The 27,295-nt window shown below is 51.8% G+C and overlaps 1 protein-coding gene across 3 annotated transcripts in view; it reads right to left on the bottom strand.

Annotated features, from left to right (window-relative positions):
* Positions 1-27,295, bottom strand: part of Znf831 (zinc finger protein 831) — an 87,153-nt gene that overhangs the window by 24,509 nt on the left and 35,349 nt on the right. The window lies entirely within an intron of this gene.

The raw sequence follows: 27,295 nt of genomic DNA, 5'->3' as shown, positions 1-27,295 counted from the left end.
AGTGGGAGCCATTTTTAACCTCCCTGTGCGAAAACAACCTTCAAAAATCCTATCTTAAAAAAATTATTAGTCTATTTATTTCAGAAATATTTCTCCCCTACCTACGAAGCCCTGAGACTATCCATCTTCCTGCCAGGTACATGGAGAGCTTTGTACTTGCCAGGAAGGACCCTGGTGTGGATGCCATGATTTCAATGGTTCTGTGAGGGTGAGGATGTGACACCTGCTAATAAATCCCAGGACGGGGAGGAGAGTCGGTGAAATAAGAGTGTAAATAATAAAATCTATAATAGGGGTTCTGTGCAGGTGGGGTCCCTGTGTGATGGTGGTCACTGACATTGTCATCATCTTCTCTTCCTCCTCCTCCTCCTCTTCCACATTCTCCTCCTCCTCCTCCTCCTCTTCCTCCTCCTCTTCCTCCTCCTCCTCCTCTTCCTCATTCTCCTCCTCCTCCTCCTCCTCCTCCTCCTTCTCCTCCTTTTTCCTCATTCCCTTCCCCTTCTCCTTCTCCTTCTCCTACCCCTTCTCCTCCTCCCTCTTCTTTTTAATAGGCAACTTATCTCCTCTGACTATAGGATCAGGGAATATTTTCTCAGCAAGGACTCTGATTCTAATCAAATATTTTCACAGACAATATCACTAATTTATTGTTCTAATAACGGCTTGGTTTGGGTCCAGGCTGGGGGGAACGTGGCCTCACATCCCAGCTCAACAAAGGTCCGTGTTGACTTCACCTCAGAAATACCAATTAGACTGTGCATCGCTGGAACATGAGTGGGGTGAGGGGGGACTCCCAGGGGACAGTGGGAAGAGCGGAGAGACAAGGCTGGCGGTGGAGAATTTGTCTGGAGGAGGAAACAGAATGGCTGAGGGTGAGTGGCCCGACCCTAGAGAGAGAAGCCTTGATCCATGTGGCGTGAGCCAGAAGATTATGGACAATGTGAAAAGCGATGGCATCCTGATAGCATGGTCCCCAGACCACCACGCTAGGAGCAGCTCCTCCGTGGTGCCCTCCGCCCCCAAGTCCCATCTAACTGTGAGAACAACTTCGACAGCTCCTCCAGGACACCTGCCTCCTCGCATCCGTTGTTAGAAAGAGGATGTGCTGAGAAGCAGTAACACAGGAGAGGGCTGAGCACAGGCCACCTGACACACAGCCGTGTAGCGTTTGGGGTGGGATCTGGGACCAGAGGTGAACAGATCACCTGCTGTGCCCCAACCACCTTGCCAATGTAAGATGTTCACAGCGGGGGAAATGGGTGCAGAACCTGTGGGAATTCCATGCTAGCTTTTCTACAAACCCAACACTTCTAAAACTAAAAGTTCATTTAGAAACGAGAGCCAGCCCAATACCCTGTGTGTTCTTAGCAGGGCTGAGCAAACTCCTTGCTCTTGGGGGAGGAGCTGGGGGTTAGACTGGAGAGTCTCACAACCTTGGCTGAATTTAAGAAACTTGTAGGAGCTCACAAGTTCTCCTGTTCCTCTAAGACTTGGACAATACGGATCTGGGAAGGTTATTCCTTCCTAGCTAGGCTGCTTTCTTATTTCCAACCACCTTCTTTATGGTGGTCTGAAAGTGAGGGCCTTGGTGTCAGCCGGGCAGTGCCCGCGGCTCTCCTGGTGTCCAGTACAGGACCTCTGTTGTCTATTGGGAAGAAATTCCAACAGCAACCAACCAAACAACTGGGAAAGGACAGAGCGAACAGGAGAAGGGGTGCGGCCAGGCTGGTTCCCATAACCCGACCGCAGGGTCACTGCACCCCGCAGTGGACTCTCCCCCGCAAAAGGAACCCAAATGCCCACAGTAGAAAAGCTACATACAATGGGGGCAGGCAGGCAGAACTCAGGGGTGGGGGGAGGGGGAGGGTGGTCCGGCCTTCCCTTTTATTCCTTTTTGGAAGGTGGGATGAGGCAGTGGGGGCACACACACACACACACACATGCACACACACATGCACACACACATGCACACACATACACACGCACCCTAGATTAACTCATCTTCAATGGACACAGGACAAACACAGGGGTCAGCTCTGCCCCTCAGAATGTTTGGCAAAGGCTTAAGAGGATCTGGGTTCTCTTTGTGACTCTTGTATAAAGTATTTGGGACGAAGCAGAGATGTGAATTCAGTCTGATAAACAAAACTTTGTGGGCTGGGAAGGTGACTCAGTGGTAGAGCGCTTGCCTTGCATGCCTGAGGCCCTGGGTTCGATTCCTCAGCACCACATAAGCAAAACAAAAAAGCCAGAAGTGGCGCTGTGGCTTAAGTGGTAGAGTGCTAGCCTTGAGCTGAAGAGCTGAGGGACAGCGCCCAGGCCCAGAGTTCAGGCCCCACAACCGGACCCAAAAAAACAAAACAAAAACAAAACTTTGTGTGACCACAGTGTCCCCGGAGGGACTGTGCTCGGTCAAGGTCGCGGGGTGGAAGGACACACAGGCGGTCAGTTGTATATCCATGGCTAGTTCCTGAGAGATGATTTTTATGTGTGGTGTTTGTACTGGGGGCTTTTTGTCCAGTGGAGGAAATGGAGCCAGCCGAGCCCCCCAGAATTCTGGCCAGACCCCCCACGACCTCGCAACTCCATCAGCCAGCACTGGGAACAGAGCTGGGAGGAGGGCCGGGCCAAAATGGCAGCACTGGAAAGCACGAGGCTGTCCTGGCCCAGGAGCATCCTGTCTCATGCCTGACGGGGGAGGAAAGAGGGGACCAGTCCTACACCTCTGGGTCGTCAAGCCAATGGCCCAGCCCCTCCTCTGAGCAGCGGCGGCTAACGGCTGCAAGTCCAGCCTCCGCCACCTTCCTGCCGTGAGTTAGGAGCAGTCACTACCTCTCTATGCCTCATGGCCTGGCCTCCATCTTCCTGACAGGGAGGCCGAACGAAGGAAGACAGCTGCTGCCCTCAGCCCTGAGCTGGAGCTTGAGATGCAGGACAGAGCGTGTACACACACACACACACACACACACACACACACACACACACACTTTGATTCCTTCCTCCACACCTCCCTCCCGCCCTTCAGCAGCAAGCTGAGGGATGGGTCTCCATTCCTACAACCCTTGGACATGCTCTGGCAGGAGATGCTCATCCGCCACCTACTTGACGCCCTGAACGTGAAGCCGGGCTCTCCAACTCCAAAACTGACCTTACACGCTACGGTTCTACTTCACACTGCAGCACCTCAATGCCGTCCCTGCGTGGCCGCCTCTTTAGCATGAGTTTGTAGACCTTGGGGGCTCTGGGGGAGCCACACAGGGGCCCCAGGGATGAGGCGGAGCCCAAGGGGCAAGCCATGGAGGCCGAGGTGCAGAAAACCTCCTTTTCTCATGAATTCACAGGGGCTCTCCCTCCCCTCTGCTCCGCCCTCCCTGCCGAGTGTAATCATATTTAAAAACTCCATTTCATGCCAATTTGCATTCATCAAGAGTTTTTTTTCCCTTCCTCCTACTTTGAAGCGGGTGGTTTGCGTTAAAGGCTACACAGGAGTTCTGAAGGTGACTGACTGTGTGAAGGAAGGCTTGAGGAAGAGAAGCCGGCCTCTGTCCAGAAGTTCCGCTCTGTTCCACCCGCCCCGGGAGCGGTGGGACCGGAGGTTCCACCCCACCTGCGGCTGAATGGGCCCACCTGTCCCTGACCTCCACCTTGGATGCTGATGCTCTCTGCGGTGTAAAGACATGTCTTGAGACACACACACGCACACATGCACGCACGCACACGCACACGCACATGCACACACGCACTCATGCACATGCATGCACACTGTAGCTGTTCTGGAATGGAGTCATAGGTAGGTAGAGGAATGAGATGCTGTCGTGCGTGGTGATGGGCTTCACGCCTTGCTCTGTGTTTCTTCCGGTCCCTCCCGTGGCTTACCATATAATCTGAGATTTCTTCCGTGGGCAATGGCGACTGTGGGGAAATGACAGGGAGACCTGGCCACGGCAGCTGCAGCCCTGGGCCTGCAGGCTCAGGGAGGCCTCGCTCCCTGCGGCCGGCAGGGTAGGCCTGGGGTGGGCCACAGGGGGCAGGGACAGAGGCTAGGGGTAGAGAGACTTCAGAGAGGAACAGAGGGTCGGGGGTCTCACATTGGGAAGCCCCTGAAGACATCCTTTTCACTAACTAGAATTTCCAACTTCTGTCTCCCCCCACGCTCCCCCCCACGCTTCATTTGACATTTTACGGTGCTGGGGGGGCAGGGTACAATAATGAACGTTACTACCGCTTGGAGAGACACGCGGTCTATGCAGGCATCACAGAAGCTTCAGAGACCAAGATTCACTTTCCTAAGGAAGAGGATTTGGGGTGTTTGGAGGCTTTTTTGTTTTTGTTTTGTTTCGTTGCGTAGGCAGTCCGAGAGCTGCCCACTTCTGACCCTTGTTCCAAACAGGAAGCCACTTTCCAGCAGGGTGCATTGCTGCTCCAAGAACACCTGCATTTTCCAGCATGCCCTGCACCCAGCACGGCCAGGTAAACCACAGTCTGGTTAAAGTCATATGAAAGAAAGAAGTATCATTTATAAGGCATGCCCTTCAAGAGAAAGTGAGGACCCTCTCCTTCCTCTCTTTTTTCTCTTTTCTGTAGGCTGGAATGCAGATCCAATGGCAGGAGCTGAAGCAGCCCTTCTAGACTATTAAATGGGAAAAGCTAATGGTGAAGAAAGCAGAGGACTGAGACAGGAAAAGGAAGGTCCCCAGAGCACCATGGAGCTGCTATAGGAGACCTTGGCTATTTACACCCAATGGCTACTTGTGAGAGAAACTTTTTGTGCGTGTGTGTGTGTGTGTGCGTGTGTGTGTGTGTGCGTGTGTGTGTGCGTGTGTGTGCGTGTGTGTGCGTGTGTGTGTGTGTGTGTGCGCTTGTGTGCGTGCATGTGTGTGTGTGTGTGCGTGTGTGTGCGTGTGTGTGTGTGCGTGTGTGCGCGCTTGTGTGTGTGTGCGTGTGTGTGCGCGCGCGTGTGTGTGTGTGCGTGTGTGTGCGTGTGTGTGCGCTTGTGCGTGTGTGTGCGCGCTTGTGTGTGTGTGCGTGTGTGCGTGCGTGTGTGTGTGTGTGTGTGCGCGTGCGTGTGTGTGTGTGCGTGTGTGCGTGTGCGTGTGCGTGTGTGTGTGTGCACGCACGTGTGTGTGTGCTGGTACTGGGGCATGAACTCCAGGCCTCATACTCTCACTAGCTTGGCTTTTTTGCTCAAAGACGCCACTCTACCAACTGAGCCATCCCCTGCTTCTGGCATGTTGTTGGTTAATTAAAGGAAAGAATCTCACTTACTTTTCCTTATCTGGTCTGGCCTCCAACCACGATTCTCAGATCTCAGCTTCCTGAGTAGCTAGGATTCCAGGAGTGAACCACCACTGCCCAGCTTATATGTGTATCTGTATCAAACCATTGTTATTCTCAATCTTTATGAGAGAAGACCAGAGCTCATCTTGTCTAATACCATGGGGAATGTAAAATATCAGTGAGAGTGAAAACAGCCTGTCTCCTAAACATTCTATAACCTTGGAAAATTTTTGATATCTGCTAACCCCTCAACTTCTGAACCTTCACCATTTCATCATATCTGCCAGTTATCTGGACAGGGGACTCAACCAACAACAACCTGAAAACCAAATTTTACTCCCCCACCCATGCTTGTTAATAAAGTTTCATTGGCACATGGCCATTTACATATTAGATACCTTCTCCCAGCAGGGCCAGTGTTGAGTAGACACAAAAAGTTGGCATGGTTAGCAAAGTGAAAACCTGCTACCTGGCCTTTAAAAGGAAGGAAGGATGGAAGGAAAGAAGGAAGGAAGGAAGGAAAGAAGGAAGGAAGGGAGAGAGGGAGGGAAAAGAGAAGAGAAAGAGGAGGGAGGGAGGGAGGGAGGGAGGGAGGAAGGAAGGAAGGAAGGAAGGAAGGAAGGAAGGAAGGAAGGAAGGAAGGAAGAGAGCGTGTTTGGCTGAGACTGCTCATCATGTAAACAGTACCTCACCGTTCCCCTCTTCACTAGAATCAGATTCTGCCTCAGAAGACCCAGACATAGCTGTGGTCTCCACTCTCTCCCACCTTCTGGGCCCCTGGACTATTGAGAGCCCTAGATTGCTCCTCTCCCTCCACCCCTCTCCCCCCGCCCCGACCTCCTGCAGCAGGACAGCACCCCTGAGCAGCTATGGTGGTAGAGATTACTTCCGGGCAGCTGCAGACCTTTCTAGAGGCTTAGTCCTTGTTGCCTGGAGCTCTGCTGGCTTCCTGCCTCACACAGAACCTTCTCAGCGTTAAAGTGCTGCCGGCATCCAGCTAGTCGCAGCAAACACAGGCACAGAATTAGGACAGGGACCCCTGTCATTAGTGAGCCCCCCCCATATACACACACGGGACCCCTGACATCGGTGACCCCCCCTCCACACCCACGGCACAGGGTTAGGACAGGGACCCCTGTCATCGGTGAGCCACACACACACACACACACACACACACACACACAAAACCAGCTGCTCTGGCCTAGGCCGCCCATCTCGATGGACTGAAGGGCAAACTACTTACTTAAGGGATTGCTTTCAAATGGTTCCAAAATTGCTACATGGGCCACAAGCAGAAGTACAGTTGATGGACTGAAAAATTAATTGTTTTTTAAAAAATCAACTTTCCCCTGTCCTGTGTGGGGTCTCCCGCCAACAGGAAGCGCGGGGCTCCCCCCTTGCATCTGTGCTAAAGATGTCATACCAGTTCTAGGCCTGAGCACGTCTGTCTCCCTCCTCTCTCTTTTCTCTTTCCTCTCCTCCCCCCTCTCTCATTTCCTCACCCTCTCTCTTCCTCCTTCTCTCTCCCTCTCTCCCCTTCTCTCTCTTTCTCTTTCCTTTCTCTCTTCCCCCCACCCCCATGCCCAGCTTCTCTAGACCGCTGGGAGATACCTGCTTCACCGATCCTTGAGACCCTTGCTGACAGTCAACCCAGGTCCACACTGCCAGGCCTTCGCACCAGCCAGCTCCACACCGCTGTGCCCGCAGCTCCCTCACCGATTGCATGGATGCGTGAGCAAGCCCAACCTGGCTCACATCAGTCCATCAATCAGCTGACCCAAGGAGCGGCCTGTACCAAATCTATAGGGGACCCTCTCTGTTAAGTGTGGTTTCCACATTAGAACCATCAACTGGATGGCTTCTCCACTTTGCTGTGGCGGGAAAGTCACATGTAGTCAGGAATGGCTACATCCCGGTGTTGCATGTGTGTCTTTGCTTGGACTCTCTCTATCCCTACGCACCAGACTCTCCGGGGATGCCGGGTACCACGTCCAGTCAGCCGGGGGGGCCATGGGAAGAGAACAAGGCCGGGGCTCGGCAGGGCACCTTGTTGCTAAACCAGGACGTCCCAGAGATGAGGGGTGTTCTATGTATTCTCAACTTCAGATATTTTCACCTGCCACGCGATTTTCAGGGCCCAGCCCCTCGGTGACATATGAGGACACTCACAGCTCATTTTGAGGTCGCTCTGAGAACTCATCTGACAAAATTAGTTTTGAAAAAGGAGATGGAGAAGAGGGGTCTTTAAATCTAAATGTAGCTATTATTTCTGGGCATTTAGGATACAATTATAAGCCCTAGAGGTAGCTGTAAACAAATCTCTTAAAGACTGCTATAAAAATGTTTTAAGCAGAATGGAACATGTTTATTCTGTGGAAATTGCGTCTAGCTAGCTTCCAGAGTGATGAGAGTGAGTGTCGTAATGCTGTGTGGAAATGGGCACTGAGGGCCCTGGATGAATTCCTAGGGTGGCATTGTACTCGGCTCGGAAAGCTCTCCATCTCTGCAAGCTGGCGTGAGCGTGGAGTGCGCACTGCGAAAGCCCTATTAGATGACTCAAGCCAGCAGCTCTGTGATGCCAAAGGCTTCTCAAAGACGCACTCGCTAAGTTCAGCCAGAGCCGCGTGGTGCAGTGTGAGCAGAACACATAATGGTTCCCAACTCCTAGTTTATATAACGGGGGATTTAAAGGGACATGGACAACGGAATGGATCAGGTCAGCCCTGGAAGCAGACCTCTGTCTATCCCGTCCACATCTTTAGGAAGTGCCTGGTGATATGAGTGACCAGGCCTGGGCGGGAAACACCTGGATTTCCTGATGGACAGATCCATGTCCTGGGTCCTGTGGAAGTGACCTTCTGAAGGTGTGCAGAGAATAAAAGGAGCAGAAAAACAGATAATCATGGGGGGGAGCAAGAAGTACAACGTGTACCCCAAAATTTGTCACCCCCTGAATTTGCTTGTTGTGGCTATGTAGCCAGCTAACTCCATCAAGGGGCTGTCTGGTTATATCTCCCCAACAAGCAAAGACTGTGGGCCACTTGTGTGTGTGTGTGTGTGTGTGTGTGTTAGGGAGGGAGCAATGTGGTTCCCAGGAGAAGGAGACAGGTTACAGGTTGAGCAGATACCTGGGCATTTGTAGATGGTAAGGTGCCAGTCACATCTCTAGCACCAGGAACCCGCAGCACAAGAGGCACAGAACACGCCTCCCGGCGATGCCCGCCTTTGGTGCTTTCTCCCTTCCAGGAGGCAGGAGCAGGCTGAGCGCCACACCTATTCCTCCATGCTCAGCAGCCATTTCCCACCTCAACACCCCTGCAGAAGATGCGCCTGCCCCACCGACGCTGGCTGAGCTCACTCTTCCCATCGCCATATCGCACCCACCTAGCTAAAAAGTAGCCGTACCACAAACCTCCCTCCCTCAATCCAAGTCCCACTGCAGGTGCAGCTCCGTAGGTGTGCACGTGTGTGTGTGCAGATGTACGTGTCCATATGTCAGAGTATGTGTGTGCATGAGTGTGTGGCTACTAGGAGCCATCAAGGAGGCCAAGGAAGAAGGAAACAGTTCTAGCAACCTGTGATGCCAGCTGGCGACTGAAGACCTGGCTGGAGTCCCAGGTCCAGCAGCAGAGACTGGTCTTCTTTACCACATGAGCAAACATGTTCTCTTTGGTCTTAAACCCTATGGAGTTGGCCTTTAGTCCTGAGTTACCCAGAATCGCCCTATCCTTTACAGACACCACAGCTCTCCTCTGCCCCAGAGATGGAGGTGGTGGACGTCCCAAGAACCTGTGGGCCTCCAGAGCCTTCCCGGCCATCCTGTAGGCTGGATTAAAGATGTATTACCTGATGTCACCTGATGACAGACTTAAAACCCACGGCCTGATCATCTCCGGGCCCCCGACAGCATCTAATTGCCTGCCTCTGAGCAACAAATCATGACTTTGAAGAAAGAAGCCAGTCTTCTCTATAAAGAGGCATTCCTAGGCGACATTGATTCATTCCGTTTCCCATTCTTTGCAGGGACCTAATAAAGAAATCATCACTTGCTTCCTTATCGAACTACACAGATGACTGCAAAAATTTATTGTGTCAAAAGAAGAGGCAAAGAAGAACTATGCCCAGGTCCTCAGAAGCATCGAGAAACTCAGCCCTGTCAGGCCAAAGCAAGTCTGGCTAACCCACCTGCGGGAAATCCAGGGCGAGACAAGGTAAACAAAACAAACGACAGCAAATGCCCAACACACAAACAATTTGCCACTTTTCGCCCTTCAGAAAGACAGCGGGAGACAACCTGGCCAAGGGCAGCTCTTACCAACTTAAAATGAACTGAAAATCATTTCCCATTGCTTAGTTAAAAGCAAGACACAGTATTTATGCACCAAATCTATACGGAAATGGCATGTGAACAAGCAGTCAAAATTAATTAAAATTAACACAAAAGATAAAAATCAGTAAGTGGAAATCTCAGCCTGGCCGCCGTGGAGCAGTGTAAAGTAATCCACCCCGCAGAGTGAACCAGGGAAAACGAAGCTGCCCGACCCAGGAAGCAGCCCTTTTAAAAGGAGAGTAATTGCTTTCATATTAAAACATACAACGCCAATTTCTTTTAAACCATTAATGTGTGGATTTTTAAAAATCAATAACCCACTCCGCTTAATCCATCTGAACAAAGGCAAGTGGAAATGCATGCCCTGGCTCTCAGTGGGCTCCACGGTGGGGCTTTCTGTTATCACTGCGGCGACCGGGTGATTTCCGTGTTCCCTGAGAACTCGGAGGGGCTTTGAAGGTTGGACGTTTTAAGACTCAGAGGGAATGTAATGCTATGGCCCAGCAAGTAGTCTCCAAACGCACGAATGCAGGAGGAAGGGAGGCCCCCCTCCTGGGAGGGGTCATTTGGAAGGAGCAGCAGATGAGCCGGGACAGTGACCCACTGACCACAGCTGATGACTACGTAGCACAGCTCCAGGCTGCCAAGAGAAACCAAGGCCCAGGCTGGGCCTGAGCGGCAGAGGTAATCTCAGCAAGTCCTACTCCCTGGTACAGTGTCCTGGGGTTCCCCACACACCCCAAAAGCCACCCTGGAAGGAGAGAGATGTCACCAAACCACTGAGGAGATACCACCTGTTTCTCTAGTGCCCTGGCTGCAGGGAACTTGGGTTGAAGTTGGAATAGAACACACACACACACACACACACACACACACACACACACACACTCTCACCAAGCCAGGGGTCTCCAGGGACAAGAAGTGCTACCACATTCCCAGGGGACTCCCGAAGCTTTCCCAGAGGGCCCTCCTGCAGTGTCCCCTGTAAAGGACTCCTCTCCCAAATCTACTAAACCCAAGGCAGTAGCCACATTGCTTTCTCTGCATGGTTATGTGGCCTGTGTGGCAGCATAGAGGACAGCCACCCCCCTTTTCCTTTCTCATCTCCCATGGCCTCCTGAAAACTGTAAACAAAGGCCTCAAATTAACTGCTTTTAAGCCCCGTGTGTGTTCGTGTGTGTGTGTGTGTGTGTGTGTGGCATTTGAACTAAGAGACTGTACTTAGAATTTTCGTAAGAATAAATGAACAGGAAGAAGCTGGCATTCACATGATGCTAAACACTGCTTCAAATTCTACCAACTATCTAGTCATCCACCTACCCATCCATCATCTATCCATCTATCTATCCATCTAGCCATCTATCATCTATCTAACCATCTACATATCTATCCATCATCTATCTAGTCATGTACCTATCTTCTATGTATTTAATCCATCATGTAGCTGTCCATCATCTACCCATTTATCATCTATCCATCTATCCATCTTTCTACCTATCATCTATCCACCTATCCATCCACCCATCTATCCATCTGTCCATTTGTCCACCCATCTATCCCTCTGTCCACTTGTCCATCCATCTATCCATCTATCCCTCTGTCCATTTGTCCACCCATCTATCCATCTGTCCATTTGTCCACCCATCTATCCATCTGTCCATTTGTCCATCCATCTATCCATCTATTTGTCCATCCATCTATCCATCTATCCCTCTGTCCACTTGTCCATCCATCTATCCCTCTGTCCATTTGTCCATCCATCTACCCATCTGTCCATCCATCCATCCCTCTGTCCATTTGTCCATCCATCTATCCATCTGTCCATCTGTCCATCCATCTATCCATCTGTCCACTTGTCTACCCATCTATCCATCTGTCCATCCATCCCTCTGTCCATTTGTCTATCCATCTACCCATCTGTCCATCCATCCATCTATTCCTCTGTCCATCCATCCATCCATCTATTCCTCTGTCCATTTGTCCACCCATCCATCTGTCTATTTGTCCACCCATCTATCCATCTGTCCATTTGTCCATCCATCCATCTATCCATCTGTTCATTTCTCCATCCACCTATCCATCTGTCCATTTGTCCATCCATCCATCTATCCATCTGTTCATTTGTCCATCCATCCATCCATCTATCCCTCTGTCCATTTGTCCATCCATCCAGATATTCCTCTGTCCATTTGTCCATCCATCCATCTATCCATCTATCTCTCTGTCCATTTGTCCACCCATCTATCCATCTGTCCATTTGTCCACCCATCTATCCATCTGTCCATTTGTCCACCCATCTATCCATCTGTCCATTTGTCCACCCATCTATCCATCTGTCCACTTGTCCATCCATCTATCCATCTATCCCTCTGTCCATTTGTCCATCCATCCCTCTGTCCATTTGTCCACCCATCTATCCATCTGTCCATTTGTCCATCCATCTATCCATCTATTTGTCCATCCATCTATCCCTCTTTCCATCCATCTATCCATCTGTCCATTTGTCCATCCATCCCTCTGTCCATTTGTCCACCCATCTATCCATCTGTCCATTTGTCCACCCATCTATCCATCTGTCCATTTGTCCATCCATCCCTCTGTCCATTTGTCCACCCATCTATCCATCTGTCCATTTGTCATCCATCTATCCATCTGTCCATCCATCCATCTATCTCTCTGTCCATTTGTCCATCCATCTATCCATCTATCCCTCTGTCCACTTGTCCACCTGTCTATCCATCTGTCCATTTGTCCATCCATCCCTCTGTCCATTTGTCTATCCAGCTACCCATCTGTCCATCCATCCCTCTATCCCTCTGTCCATTTGTCCATCCATCTATCCATCTGTTCATGTGTCCATCCATCTATTTATCTAGTCCTCTGTCCATTTGTCCATCCGTCCATCTATCCCTCTGTTCACTTGTCCATCCATCTATCCATCTATTCACTTGTCCATCCATCTACTCATCTATTCATCTGTCCATTTGTCTATCCATCTATTCCTCTGTCCATTTGTCCATCCATCCATCCATCCCTCTGTCTATTTGTCCATCCATCTATCCATCTGTCTATTTGTCCACCCATCTATCCATCTGTTCATTTCTCCATCCATCTATCCATCTGTCCATTTGTCCATCCATCCATCTATTCCTCTATTTGTCCATCCATCTATCCATCTGTCTATTTGTCCACCCATCTATCCATCTGTTCATTTCTCCATCCATCTATCCATCTGTCCATTTGCCACCCATCTATCCCTCTGTCCATTTGTCCATCCATTCATCCCTCTATCCCTCTGTCCATGGGTCCATCCATCTATCCGTTTTTCCGTCTATCGTCTGTGGAGTCCATCTCTCCGCCTGTCCTCCTGTCCTCCGTCCATCTGAGGCGCTGTTTGGTGGCAGACAGGGAGACGGGGGCACAGGAGAGGGGCTGGCGGGGGAGCCGCCTGGGGGCCACGCTTGCTGCCCCGCGGCTCCCGGCTCCCTCGGCCTCGAGGCGTGCTATGGTTCTACAACGTGTTCGCGCCTGCGGCCGCTTCTCAGAGGCAGGAGGCGGAGGCGAGGCTGCCTGGGGCCCTGGGTTCGTCGAGCGAGCGCCAGCGCCGCCTCGGCAGCGCGGCGGGGTGGAGGGCGCGGCGGCCCCGCGGAGCCGGGGCGCGGGGAGCCGCCTGCCTCTGCCTGCCCGGCCCCTGCTGGCGGCCGTGGGTGCGGGTGCCCTCGCTGACTCGGCCCGGGTCGGCTCTCCGGGGCCGGGCTGGGCGGCCGGGCCCGGCCGGCGCGGTGCGGCGCGCGCGCGCGGCGCCAGGGGGCGCCCGAGGAGTTTGGAAGAGGCGGCCGGGCGGCCGCGTGGCGCAGGCCCGCCCCGCGCCGAGGCCGCGGCTCCCAAGTTTGGTTCATCGCGGCAACTTCTCGGAGGTTATGTGAGGTTGTTGTCGGAAAAAATAAAAAGAGGCAGAGAGAAAAACAGCTCTCCCTTCCTCCGCTCCTGCGAGGCCCGAAGTCACGGGGCCGCGGCGGGGCTCGGCTTGGTGTTTTTCCAGAACAGTCCCCGCGCCCCGCGCCCCGCCCGCCCGCCGCAGCCCGCCGCCTTCTCGACGTTTCCATGGCTCCCAGCCCGGGGGCCCGCAGCCCGGGGCCCGCAGCCCGGGGCCGGCCCGCGCCCAGCCCTGACGCCCCCCACCCCCCGCCCCGCAGCTCGCGTCCCCGGTGGGGCTCGGAGCACGGGGCGCTGTCAGGTGGATAGGAGCGCGGCCGGGGGAGGGGGGCGACTCACACCAGCGCCCCAGTGCGGGGCTCAGCCCGCCTCTAGCGAGGGGAAGGGGAAGAGGGGGGACAGGGAACTGATGGGAAATGGCGAAAGGAACATCTCGGGGTGCTTTGCACTTAATAATCCCAGACGCACGTGCTTAGAAAAATGGCTCGGGTCTCTTCCCGCTTCTCCGGGGCCCGGACGGGGGGGGGGGGGGGCGGGCGGAGGGGGGGAGGAAGAAGACCACCTGACAAGGTAGCGTGTGAAGAGGTTTAGCCCAGGAAAACAAGCACAAGCCCCATCTTGGAACTGAACTCGGGGCAGGAACTTGGGCCTGACATTTGCCCCCTGACCCCCCAGCCATGGGGGTGGGGGGGTCAGCATTGGACAAACCCCTCCAGAGGCCGAAGTACCCAGCAAGCACAAACCCCGAGATGGCAGCGTCCTCCCTGCGAGCAGGGTGGACGTCTGCAGTGCCAGCGGGCCTCCTCTCCAGGCCTAGGGGGAAACTGAGCCCCTTCACCACCTGCCAGGGCCCTGGAGAGGTCACACACAGGCCCAGTAAGTCAGGGCTGCCTCAGGGGGCCTCAGGGGACGGGGAGGGGGTCCACAGCTACACCCCACACCAAGACCCCAGGCAGAGAGGGGTCCCATGCTCATGGCTCGCGAAAGGAGCTCCACGCAGAGCTCAACGAAGCCTCAACCCCCCCCCCCCCAACACAAAGCTCTGTCCTGGAGCACCCCCCCCCCCCCCCGGGCCTCGGGGAGGCTTTCGGAGGGGCCCAGGGCTGGATGGAGAAGACTTTGTTCGAGGTATCTGGTATCAAGGGAGGCAGATTCTCTTTACTTAAGAGGGAAAGAAAAAAGTGAATCCAATTAAAACAGAAGCCCAGTCCCAGATTCCAGCTCGACAGGGGAACGGGGCCTGTCTGTTTCAAAGGGAAATTAAGAAAGCATTCGGCAGGTACCAAAGACATATTAGCATGAGAACCAGACTTTCTCCATGACGTCACCCAGAGGCTTAAAGGATTACTTTCTCATTAGAATTCTGTCACCAAAGCCTGGCTGCCTCACCTGGAACTTTCTCCTCTGGGTTTACCTCAGCCTCCACAAAGAACAGTGATGGGGGAGGCTTCACCTAACCATTAATCCCTTAGTTAGAAGTAATCCCGAGACTCCCGTTTCCCCAAGTCCATGGGCTTCCTCCCCGGGCAGGTGGACGCAGCCTTCTCTGAGGGGGATTCTGGTGGGGACCCTTTCCAGGACCGTGAGTTCCATGCTAGAGATTCATTTTCCCTCTTCATTTGGCTGCTAGCTTAAACCAGAATTTCACCCGATGTGGAAGAAATAGCCATATTGTCAAAGCTCATAGAATTCACAAACATAGACCATGATAATGACAATTTCCCTTGTGAAGGTTAGAATGAGTTTGTGACTTCAACTAAGTGTCACTGTCCCACAATACTGTGAAATTTAGGTAATAATCACTTATTCTCAATAAAAAAAGTATTTAAAAATAAAAACCTGTAAAAACAAAACAAGAATTCAAGAACAAGGCACTAGGGATGGAGCTGAGTGGTAGAGTGCTCTTCTATGAGGCACAAGGCCCTGAGTTCAAATCCTATCACCACTGCTAGGACAAAACTCATACTGCACTGATAGCATTCTGGCCAGAAGAGGCCTCACCAGGATGCCCTACCGGGGCTGGTCTCCAGAAAGCCTTTTCCCAAAGACCCTTCCCCAACCACAGGCTTAGGAGGGAAGACAGAGCCTCCTTCTTCCTCTACCTTTGAACCTAAACAAGCATTTATCTTTCAAATAAGCACAGTTGGACGTCTCAGTACATGATTCCCACCTCCTCATCAGCCCCGGTTCTTCCCTTGAATAACACCTTTGCTTCCTTGCTTTCAGAGTTCTGAATGGTTGCTTGAATTCTACAGGAATCCATTAGCATTTAGAGAAATAAGTCAATGCCGGGTACGTGCTGAGAGGCTCCATTTGCAGTGGTTTATGAGTATGGCACAAAAAAAAAAAATCTTTACAATTCAAAGAGGAAAGCGAGGAGCACAGAAAACAACAGCTCAGCCCCCCCAGTGTGGTGGGGGCCTGGGGACCGGAAGCAGCAGCCCCCCTCGGTCCCTGTGTGTGCCCCCCTCCTCTCCTCCTCCTCCTCCTCCTCCTCCTCCTCGCTCCAGCCGGTCTTGTCAGGAGCTTTAATCATATCAGCGAGCTCACTACATTGCATCTGTAATGACTTGTTTACCAGTCTGTGCCGGCTCCACATGCCAGACCCGCTGTCCCAAAGGACAGGGGCCGTGTCGTGTTCTCCTTTGACTGTGTTCTGCGCCCACACACTGCCTGGCCCACAACAGGCCTGAGCTCTGCATGCCAACCTCAGGCTGGTGACTCACCTGTCCTACTGAGGTGTTCCGCTCCACCAACCGGTCCCTGGGCCCTGTAGAAGACAGCCTGTGCTGCCTCCTGCCTCCCTCTGCCCCGGGGTCTGGGGACCCGCCTACCCACCAGCGCCTGCTTGCATTTGCTTGGAGGGGCTGTAGTGCCCCCTGTCTGCCTGCCTGACCCCTCCTCTTTAGGGGTTACCATCTCTCCTTTACTCAAGTGTGTGTGTGTGTGTGTCGTCTGTGTGTCTGTGCACGTGTTTCTGTGTGCACCTGTGTGTGCGTGTGTGCATGCAAGCCTGTACTGGGACTCAAACTCAGAGACTGGTTCTCACTTGGCTGGTTGTTTTGTTTGTTTGTTTGTTTGTTTTTCATTTCAGCCTGGAGCTCTACCACATGAGCCACAGCTCTGCTTCCAGCTTTTGGGAGTTAATCAGGGATAAGTCTCACTGATCTTTCTGGCTTTGATGCTCAGATTTCAACCTCTTGAGCAGCTAGGTTTAAAAGTGTGAGTACTAGCATGACTTTATTCTTAGTGGTTGTGGCAGAGGTGGCACTAGCTTCCCACCACTCCATTACACAGTGACCCAGTGCCAGGCACACAACATCCTGGCACATCAAGGACAGGCATGTAACCCAGTCACATGACCCAGTCAGGTCACTTGGGTCACAAAAATGGTTCTGCTTCCATAGCTGACCAGCTCCAGAGATGCTGAGAGGTGGAGAGAAACAGTCCTGTTGGCACCTCAAGAAACTCTGGGTCTAGCCACATCTTCCTTCCTTCCTTTCTTTCCTTCCTTCTTTCCTCTTTTCCTCTCTCTCTCTTTTCCTTCCTTTCTTCTCCTCTCTTGCTTTCATTCCCTTCTCCCTTCTCCATCTCTGCAAATTTGAAACAAAATCAGTTTTCCTTGCAACCCAACAAGTCCTTTCCTGACACAAGTCATGGAGTTGAGATTTCTACCTCCAATAGCCACATTTTAAACTGAGATAACCAGGATGTTTGTTTGGGAAGAATAAAAGCTTAAAGCAAGCGGCATTCTATCAAATTGGCAGTCATAGCTCTGTAAGCTTTCTCATCTCATCCCGGGTGTCTAGACCGGAGGCCCCAAATCCCACCCGAAATCAGAAGGGACTGAGAAATCCATCTTCTCTGACTTCTGCCCGTAATGAGGAATGGCCCCGGACGACGCTCTCCAATATTACTGTCTGCTCTCCTCAGCTCCCAGGAGCTCGGAGCTTCTCGGAGCCAGGAGGGAACTGAGCTACACTTGGGGCTGAGCAACCTGCAAATCAATTAATCTCTTTTGCAAATTGCTAACTGAGTTTAATGAATTGGCAAGGCACAGAGAAAGGCCTTGCGTGTCTGTGTCCTGCTTGGTGACAAGACTCCCGGAGCAGGCTGAAAGCTCCTGCTCTGCTGAGGAACAAATCTATTAATATTTGAAGAGAACATCAAATGGTGCCCAGTAGACTAAAGTTTGTTCAAGAGGAAACTCACTACTCTGGACTCTGTAATGCAAAATAGCAGCACCAGCCTACCGTCTTCTCCTCTGCCCTCTCCAGACATCACCCTTGCTTCCCATGGTAGAGACCCCAGAAGAAGCAGGTGTGTGTGAGGTAGGGGACAGGCCCGTGGCCCACCTCCAGCAAGGGCAGCATCCTCCATCAGGGGTGAAAAGACCAAGTTGGATGAGACTCAGGGGTACCCTCATCATCTGCTGGTAGGAGATTAAGTCAGGGAGCCATTTTGAAATCTCCATTTCGAATGTGCAGCCAGAGACCTGCCAGGCCTCGTCTGGGGTCTTCCCTGGGGTGATGTTCTCCCACCAATCAAGACCCTGTCTGGGCCAGCAGACTGTGCTGGGTCAGCAGCTGACATTCGTGTGGACCCACTGTGTATCCTGGAGGAACACGCAGAGGTCTTTACCTCTGTCCACAGGCCCAAACTCCAGTTTCACCTGAGGGGGTGCTGGGGCACCCTGAGCCTTAGCCCCATTTATTGTGAGATGCTGGGCTGAAGGATTCCTGAATACAAGGCCACTGAAAGATGAATTACTCTTGGTTCCTTTCAGTGGAGAGTTCTTTGTGGAACCAAGTATGGCCGGCTTCTATCTGTATTTCCCATGAGCCTCCTCAGACCCATTCTGCCTCCCCCACCCCACAGCTGTGCAGACCCGCCCCTCCCCTCCCCCCTGCACTGTCTCGCCTGCTCTCAGGACAACATCCACACTTTACACGCACACCCTGGTCACTCGGGGGCATCTGTCCCTACTGGGCGGGGCCGCCTCCCCCCACAGGGTACAAGAAGCAGCCCCAAGCCTCAGGAGCTCAGCAGGGTGACCTCTGAAGCTCCACCCTGACTGGGTGGAGAACGGGGGCCCTACAGGAGGGTCTGCACAGAATGTTGCTTGTGGACCACAGCCACGTCTGCTGGATGCGGAGTCGAGATGCACTTCATAAAACTAGGAAGCAGCAGAATTGACCACACAAGCCAGTGTGGAGTGTGCGGAAGGTGGGGCGCAGGGAAGAGGGCTTCCCCAAAGAGCTCCCACTGCAGGGAGAGGGACATGGAGACATGTGGTTTTAGTCGATCCGCAAACATAAGGTTAAATAAAACCGAATTACGTGACGAATTACATTATCTTCTCAATCATGTTTTCTTTTGACCTGATTCTCTAAAGATGGAAGGAAGGCTCTTCCCCAGCTTCAAAACTGTTCTGGGTAGAGGTAGTTTGGACTAGAGCTCAGAGACTTCAGCTCACTGCAGATTCTGGCTAGAATTTATCAAAATACACGGTTTGTAGTTGCGGGGTGGAGAAGTATACGCACCCACACCAGTATTAGACCCTGAATTCAAGGTTTGGACACTGTCTCTGAGACTGTGTGTGTGTGTGTGTGTGTGTGTGTGTGTGTGTGTGTGTGTGTGTGTGTGTTTGAGTCTAGCACTCTACTACTCGAGCTACAGCTTTTCTTCTGACTTTTTGGTGGTTAATTGGAGATAAGAGTTTACCATGATCCTCAGATCTCAGCCTCCTGAGTAGCTGAGATTAGGGGTCTGAGCCACGGAGAGCCAGCAGTTTGTCTTTATTTTTGTTATGTTCCCTTCCTGGCACATGATATTGGCTCTCCATTCTCAGGAGTGGTAAATTTTGTGTTTAACATACATGGATTTTTTTTTGTTATTGTTTTTCACATGAGATCCTAAAAGACAAGAGACATAAATAACCACATAGGTGCAGATGGATGGACACAAGACTGTGACTGAGGGGGACATGAGGGACCTCAATGGATTAGAATCCACTAACTGCCAGATTTACATATCATCTGGGCACCTCAGGCAGATGGCTGGAACCCTCTCAGCCTCAGTTTCTCCATTTGCAAAAAGGAGGAGGAAAAAGTCACTCCTGGCAAGTTTATTCTGGAAGATAAAACTTGGAAGAGCTTCCTAAATTGGAGATGCCTCCTGAGTTTTGTTCTGGAGAGTTTTCTAGCATTTTCTAGAATCTTCCTTGGAACTGTAGCCCACTTTGTTTACTGATAGAAGCCATGTCAGCTTCAGGAAATTTCAAAATGATGAAGTCAATGCAGTTCTTCTCGTTCAATAACACATCTCTCAATCAACATAGCTTTGGATGTGTCATCAGGTGCAGGACTGCGTAGGGCCCTCTCCAGTGTTCCCATTTCAGTCGATGTACCAGGGGAAGTGGTATGATTTCCAGAGTGCCCGGCCGAAGCTGAAATAATGAACCCTAACTGCATCAATGTTCCCTGTTCACTTCCGGAAAGTCCATTTCTGAGGAAATCTAGAAGAGCACTTGTTAAGCCACGTGGGTTTTAATGTTCCTGGCATCAGAGAAAATAGAACTGGCCTCAGTTAATGGAACAGGTCCTTTTAACACAAGGGGTTTCAATAGTAATAATAATAAAAAGCTGATGTGTCATCGGCAGAAAGAGCTGCACAGATAAACACAGAAACAGGACAAGCCTAATTAAGAGACTCTTTGGGCAGACCAGGTCAATGATGGTGATGTTGGCGGAACAGTAAAAAGGCTGGGTACAGGTGGGCTTTCAGCGCCTGGGAAGAGAATGTTCCACTTGAAATAAAAACATATTTCAATGATGTGGCATTTGGAACAAGAAAGTACTCAAGAGCAGCAACCTCATCAGAAAAGCTGTGCTAGGAGCTGTGTGGCCACCACACAGGAGAAACTTTGGTCTAAGTCCTTAGCATGGACCCCAGGGGGGTTGACTGCTTTCCCTCATGGAAAAATAATGTCAGAGTATGAGAGGGCACACGTGCACAAACATACACACACACACACACACACACACACCTGTGCAGCTGCCCTTCTTCAGGGGAACCCTGACTTGGGGAGCAAAAAACAGGGGGATCACTTTCAGGCCTAGATTTGCTGGGCTAGAAAGGCTGGTTCTTAGCTGGCTGGCACCAGCCAGCTCTAAATAACACTTTCTGGAACACTGTTCCTGGCTCCTAGGCTGGTTGGTGGGGGAAGACAGGTGTTCAGGTGAAAGGAGATATCTCCCCTGGCCCAGTCACACCTGCATGGGACTGACACCCTGACTTTTGAGGCTCCCCTTCCCCAACCCAGGAAGGCACAACTTCATTATCTTCCCTAATCCCCATGACAGAAAAACCAATCTATTACGATGTCCCAGCAGCCCTGGAGGCTCAGTGCTAACCCCGACCGGCGCACATCACACAGCGGCGTGCGGCACCTCTGTTCCATGGGAGGATTTGCTGTTTATCTTCAAAGCAGCCGGGCGGGCAGATGGGTGGGTGGGTGGATGGCCTTCATTGTATTGTGCGGAATATCCCAGCTTAGAGGCCTGGGTACAAATCCTGTCCTCAGGATGGACTGACGCCAGGGTTTTCAAAGATGATTTTGACTATAGGTGATTTTTGCCCTTTAAGAAACAGTTCCACCACGGTGGACTTCTGACTAAAAGGGATGGAAGTGACACCGGTCTGTAAACCCGAGGGGGTGGCAGGGCCCTTTCTGCAGAACTGACCCCCACCCCACCCCCGGGTCTGGGCCCTGTCACCCACGCTCAACACTGTGTGGGTTTTCCCAGGGTTGGCACAAAGCAGAAGCAAACTTCCAAATTCCATGCTCTTCCTTCCTTCTTTTTTCTTTCTGGTTCTTTTCCCAGCTGTTTGGTTTTGTTTTGAGATGGTATCTCCCAGTCTAACCCGGGTTGGCCACAGACTCAGAGCCGGCGCCTCCTCAGTGTGGGATGGCAGATGGGAAGCATCGCTCACTGTGCATTCGTGAGGCTCAGCCTCAAGGAAGTAAAGAGACTTACATTCGTTCTGTTGTTTTGCCCAACAAGCACTGAGTCCTCACTACTGCGCTGGCCAAGATTTCACAGTCAGGGGGGACGGAATTCACTACTTTAAGGATCTATCCCAAAAAGCAATGAAACAAAAAAATAAGATCTTAGGCAAACAAGGACAAAATAATCAACCTGCAGTGTGGAGGTTAGAATGGCAAGCTGAGCTAACCATTAAAAACAACAGAAGTTGGGCTGGGAAGGTGGCTCAGTGGTAGAGTGCTTGCCTTGCATGCATGAGGCCCTGGGTTTGATTCCTCAGCACCACATAAGCAAAAAGAAAAAAGCCGGAAGTGGCGCTGTGGCTCAAGTGGTAGAGCGCTAGCCTTGAGCTGAAGAGCTGAGGACAGCACTCAGGCCCAGAGTTCAAGCCCCACGACCGGACCACCCCAAAAAAACAAAACAAAACAAAACAGAAGTTAACCAACGACTGGTGGGCAGGTTAGAATACGTTCTCACACACAATCGCAGTGTGGACCATAGGCTTCCCATTCACTTTCGCAGCAGGATGTTTGGTTTGGTTTGTTGTGGGGGGTTTTTCCCCAAAAAAAGCCCACCGTAGAGCACTATGAACATTTCCAGAGGCCTCTCCTGGCCCTGGACTTCCCCATCCCTCTCCCAGTCACCTTTGGCCAGCTTCCCTAGCTCCCGGTCCACCTCATCTGGCTCTGCCCGTGTGAGTTAAGCAGGCGTCCAGCAGTGAGGTCTATACAGTTCATGATGCTCCATGGCTTGGACACAATAGCCACATAGCCATCGACAGCCCCGCCATCCACGGGGCCCAGGACCCCAGCCAGGCCTGAGATGGCAGAGCGTACGCTCCACCCACCATGGTAAATTTAACTTATGGGTCCACAAAATAATGATCATAGAGTACCTGCAACAATACCCTAAGCCAGAAGGTATTTAAAACTTAGGAACTGCTCGTTTCTAGAATTTTCCACTTAGTGTTTTCAGATTGGCACCATTGATAGTGGGTAACTAAAGTGGGACTGAAAGGAGATGATCACCTATTCAATTGAAAGTTAACTATGCACCTGCTAAGGAAGCAAGTAGAGATGGAGCTAGAGACAGGATGAGGGGGGGAGAGAGAGAGGAAAAGAGAGAGAAAGGAAAGAGGAGAGAGAAAATGAGAGGAGAGAAAGCAGAGAGGATAAAGAAGAAAGGAGAGGAAAAAGAGAGGAAAGGAGATAAATGGAGGAGAGAGGGAAGAGAGAAAATGAGAAAGAAGAGAATGATGAGATGAAAATGAGAGAAGAAAGGGAAGAGGAGCGTGGCGAGATCAGCTATCACTGAAGCCTTTCTGGCTTAACCAGCCACGCTCCTGCCTAAGCTGTCCCGTGCACATCATTTGGGTTATAAGGTAGACGTTTGCTCTCTTAAGATACTCAATGACTTGAATTCTATGAACCAGTCCATTCACACACACACACACACACACACACACACAGGTCTTAAAGTGATTTTGGCCAAGGAAGAATGTTCTGGAAGACGGTTACACTCTAGAAAGTTCTAGTGTCCCCTCCCTTTCTTTGATGGAAACTTGGCTGGCACAAACTACTGGGTTTAGGTTTCAGAAAAAAAAAAAAAAGACTCCATTCTCAGGATCAGCTCACAAATTTTAATCAATGTAAAATCTTATAAATTAGGTCTTTATCCTTCCTAACTCCTCTGGCCTTCTGCTCAGAGATGACTTCACCACCAAGCCATCTGTTAGTTGGAATGATAAGTACCAAGCTATTGGAATCATTTAGAGGAAAGAGAAATTAAATATCTTTTAAAAAATATTTTTTAAAAACATCCTCTCTCCTCCTCCTCCTAAGTTATTGACAGGAAGCATCTCTAAAAAATAAAGATGACAAAAATACCAGCTACATTTCAGTTCCTGGACACAGGTATTCCTGATCAGTATGTGAAAACATCTTCCTGATTCCTACTGAGCTACCAACACAACTATTTATGGTTTCTGTCCTTTTCTGTCTGCAAAGCCCTCTCTCCAAATTCTGTTTCTTCATTGGATTCCATTATCACCCCAAGTTACAGCCCCTCCGACATCCAAGAGAACCTACCCCATAATTGTCCTGCCTTGGGATATAAGCCTTCTCCTTCACTCGTGTACACGCACACATTCATATGAACACAACAGACACATACAGACACACACGTTCACATGTGCTCTCATACGCACGCACACACACGGTCTCGCTCACAGAGCCAGCTCTGACCCTTCCTGCAGGACGACCAGGTCAAAGGAGACTCAAAAAAGTCATTTGTAAATGGAGGAAACAAAGACGCAGCTTGGATTCCTTTGAAGCTACAGTATTTGTCTTCAAATACACAACAGTCTCAGAAGGCCTGTCCTTCTCTCACTATGCGATATTGACACTGGCAAGGAGAGGCCATCGAGCCCCATTTCCCTCTGATTTCCAGGTGGGATTTACCTCGATGTATTCTCTCATCCATCCTTCGGCTTGGTGTCCCCATCAAGATCTGCCCACCCAGCCTACTGGGCTGCCCTGCCAGCCTTCCCTGGCCCCTCTCTGTCACTTCAATAAGGACTGGCAGTGATGGAACCTCCCAGGGCCAATGCCTCAATCGCATCCTTCAGACTCAAACCTACCCTGCAGCACGCACGCTCCATGTTCTTTCTCATTACTGGGGGGTCGGGGGAGAGCTTTGCCTCTGCGGTGACAAAGCCAGGTCTTGCTGATGCTGAGGCAGGAAGTGTAGCAAAGCCAATTCTCTCCAGACAGAGAGGACCTGGGGACCTCAGGGGCACCTCCTCCACGCGTCCTGTGAGGGAGCTGCATGACCCTCTTCTTTCCATGGGGCAGGGGGTGACAAGGACAATGCGGACGCTTTCTGGAAGTCTCTATGCTTCCCGTACGGTCCCCAGGTCACCATGAGCAGGCCAGATACATGCATGGTGAATAGTTGGTATGGAAAGACAATCTAAGGAGGAGCAGAGAAGGCAGGTGTCCACACCTGAGCTCACACAGCCCCGAGGCCTGAGGCTGGGCTGGTTCTACCAACTAGCGTCTGGGTGTCAGCTCCAACCCCCACAATCTACACGGCCACAGCTATGCTATGTCCTAACCAGCCAGCCATCCCTTCCCCTAAGAGGAGCAAACTGGGGGAGGGGGAGCAGGATGCTTGTGTGTTTATGGTATAGGCTGTGATAGAATTTTCTGCAAATGCTGCTCATAATCAATGGGAGCCCAGACAAGGTAGAGAGCTACACACCAAAACGTACATGGGAATCTCTTCTGTTGGTTCAGAAACTGTGGGAATTATGAAGGTGGTCAAACAGAACCCCCAAGCCCTAGCCCACAGAACCAAAGGTGGGGCCTTGGCACCAGGGTGTTTTCAGAACTAACTAGTTCAAGGTTCTCAAAATGACCTGGACTAAATGGCAGCGTCCAGAGGCAGGTGTCCTTGTAAGGGAAGTTTGGCTCGTGATGACTTGGGAGAGGAGTGAAGATGGCTAGAGGTGGCTAGGAGGTGGCCACAAGCTCCAGAACACCCAGAGCCACCAGTAGCTGGAAGCAACGAAAGGCAGCCTTTAGTGGAGCCCGAGATGCCAGGATTGTATGCAAGAATATAGTTTTAATTGTTTCAAGCCACAGAGCTTGCGGTCATTTCTTAGCCTGTCCCTGGGAAATGTACAAATTTCTGATATCCATAGAGATGTCAGGTGGCTGTCCACCCCTTCTATAGAGCCTGAGCCACACCCCAGATTTCTTTTTCTTGGCTGAGTCTTCATTCATCTGATCCCTATACAGAAAGCTTTGTCCTTCCCACTCCCAACTTCCCAGAAGCCTCTTGTCTCCAGAGAGACCTCCCCCTTCTCCCTGGGTCCCCCTCAACACAAACCAGTGTGCCTTCATCCCCTGCCGGACATCAGGAGCACTTGGACCATGAGTCTCAGCCTCGTTTGGCACTTGGCCAATGCTGTGCACATGTGTTTATGATACTCAGAGAACAACGATTTGCAGAGTAGGGCTGCAGCTTTCCTACAGAGTCCAGCTCATGAGATGGAGCATCACAGTCCTCACCATACAATCCTCAGGAGCCAACTGGCCACCCCTGCCATTCTCAGTGTAATTGGGCAACGGTGGGCAGTGAGTCCCTCCTCCAGTTTTCCCTGTACCGCAGCTGGGCAGGGCAAGGATTTTCTTTGTTGGTCCTCAAGGTACAGCACACAGCCTGAGGCCATGATCACAGGCTGAGCATGGAATTCAGAAGCAGCTGGGGACACAGCTGGTGAGAGATGCACATCATTTGGGTCAAGAGGGAGAGTTCTGGTGGGCCCTGCTGTGTTCCGCCAGGAGCCAGCCCCCAAGGAGCTGTGGCCACCAGCTCTCTGCCCGTGCAGGATCCCACCGAGGCTACCGTCGGAGCACCGTAACCACAGAAGAGAGAAATCCAAGAACTAGACTTGGTAGGAATGGAGATGGGGGCAGAGCTCGCATAAACCAGGACCCGGCAGGCAGCCAGCAAGGGCCATCATTCCCACATGGCTTTCCCTCACACTCAGCGTTCCTCACCCCAATGCTTCACCTCCACAGTGCTCTTAGTTGTGCTCCACACTCCACAGAGTACTGACTGACCTGGATGCCCAGGGGTGGGCTGTCTCTTAGAGAAACTCTAAAGGAGCCAAGGAGGGGCTCAGGCACATTGTGTGTGAAAAGCAGAGGGAACACTGAAGGCAGAGTCTGTGACAGGAAAGGCCTAAGGACAAAGCAGCGCTGCATGACGGCCTCTGGCCTGCAGACCAGCACTGAGCCCGAGATCCTCCTACCGGCTGCGTCACCAAACTCAGGCTGGGGTCACCCCACTGGGTGCAAATGTGAGAACCACAGACCCCAGACAGAGAGCTGGTTTCCCTGTGTCTCCCCTGCCGTCGCCCCTGGATCCGGAGCCTTAACATCCCTCCGTGAAAACATCCTTTAACCACCATCACCAGCCATGCAGCTGTGGTTCCAATTCTAAGTAACACAACATTAGCCAGTATTCTCCCCTACTGGAGGGGGTTGGGAGCCTGAGAGCAGGGTGGGGAGTAGGAAAAGCAGGTGCTATTTGCCTGCAGGGGGCACTGGAGGTACACAAAGGTGGACAGGGAGATGCCCTGCATTTAGTCCCCTAGGACCAGCAATCTCAGGTATCAGACAGAGCCCAGGGCCAGCCACTGAGCTATCAGAAACCAATCCACCAGAAAAGGGTGGTAATTCTGTCACAGCTGGCCAGATGGGGCCTCTCAGATGGTCTACGCTCGTCCCCGTCAACCCTCCACAAGTGAAGCCAAGGCTGGGCTCGTTACTGCTGGGGAGAGGGGGAAGAGGAAGATGCACAGAGGTCCAGAGAAGTTAAGTGATTCACCCTGGTGGCCCAGTGGTGGCCCAAAATAGCTCTTTTCCAAGAAGCAGCCACTGTGAGCTCAGGTTTCGTTTCTCTCTGGGCCTGGTGAAGAGCAAGTCCCTGACAGCTGCCCAGCGAGGCCATGGGCCCAGGCTCCCCCAGAGCCTCTCAGCCACCTGTCTGCCTGTGTGTGCCTCCCGCCACCACATCCACGCACGACAGCCCCAAACACCTTCCCAGAGCGGGGGAGGCATGGAGAAGGTCAGGTGCCAACGGCTCTGGCCATGGCTTCCCAGAGCGGGAAGACGTCCATCCGTAGAGCTAGGCG

Source organism: Dipodomys spectabilis, unplaced genomic scaffold (assembly GCF_019054845.1).
Source record: "Dipodomys spectabilis isolate Male_0828 unplaced genomic scaffold, ASM1905484v1 ptg000240l, whole genome shotgun sequence".
NCBI lineage: Eukaryota > Metazoa > Chordata > Mammalia > Rodentia > Heteromyidae > Dipodomys > Dipodomys spectabilis.
The sequence above is the reverse complement of the archived record's forward strand: the minus strand, read 5'-3'. Positions and strand labels throughout refer to the sequence as shown.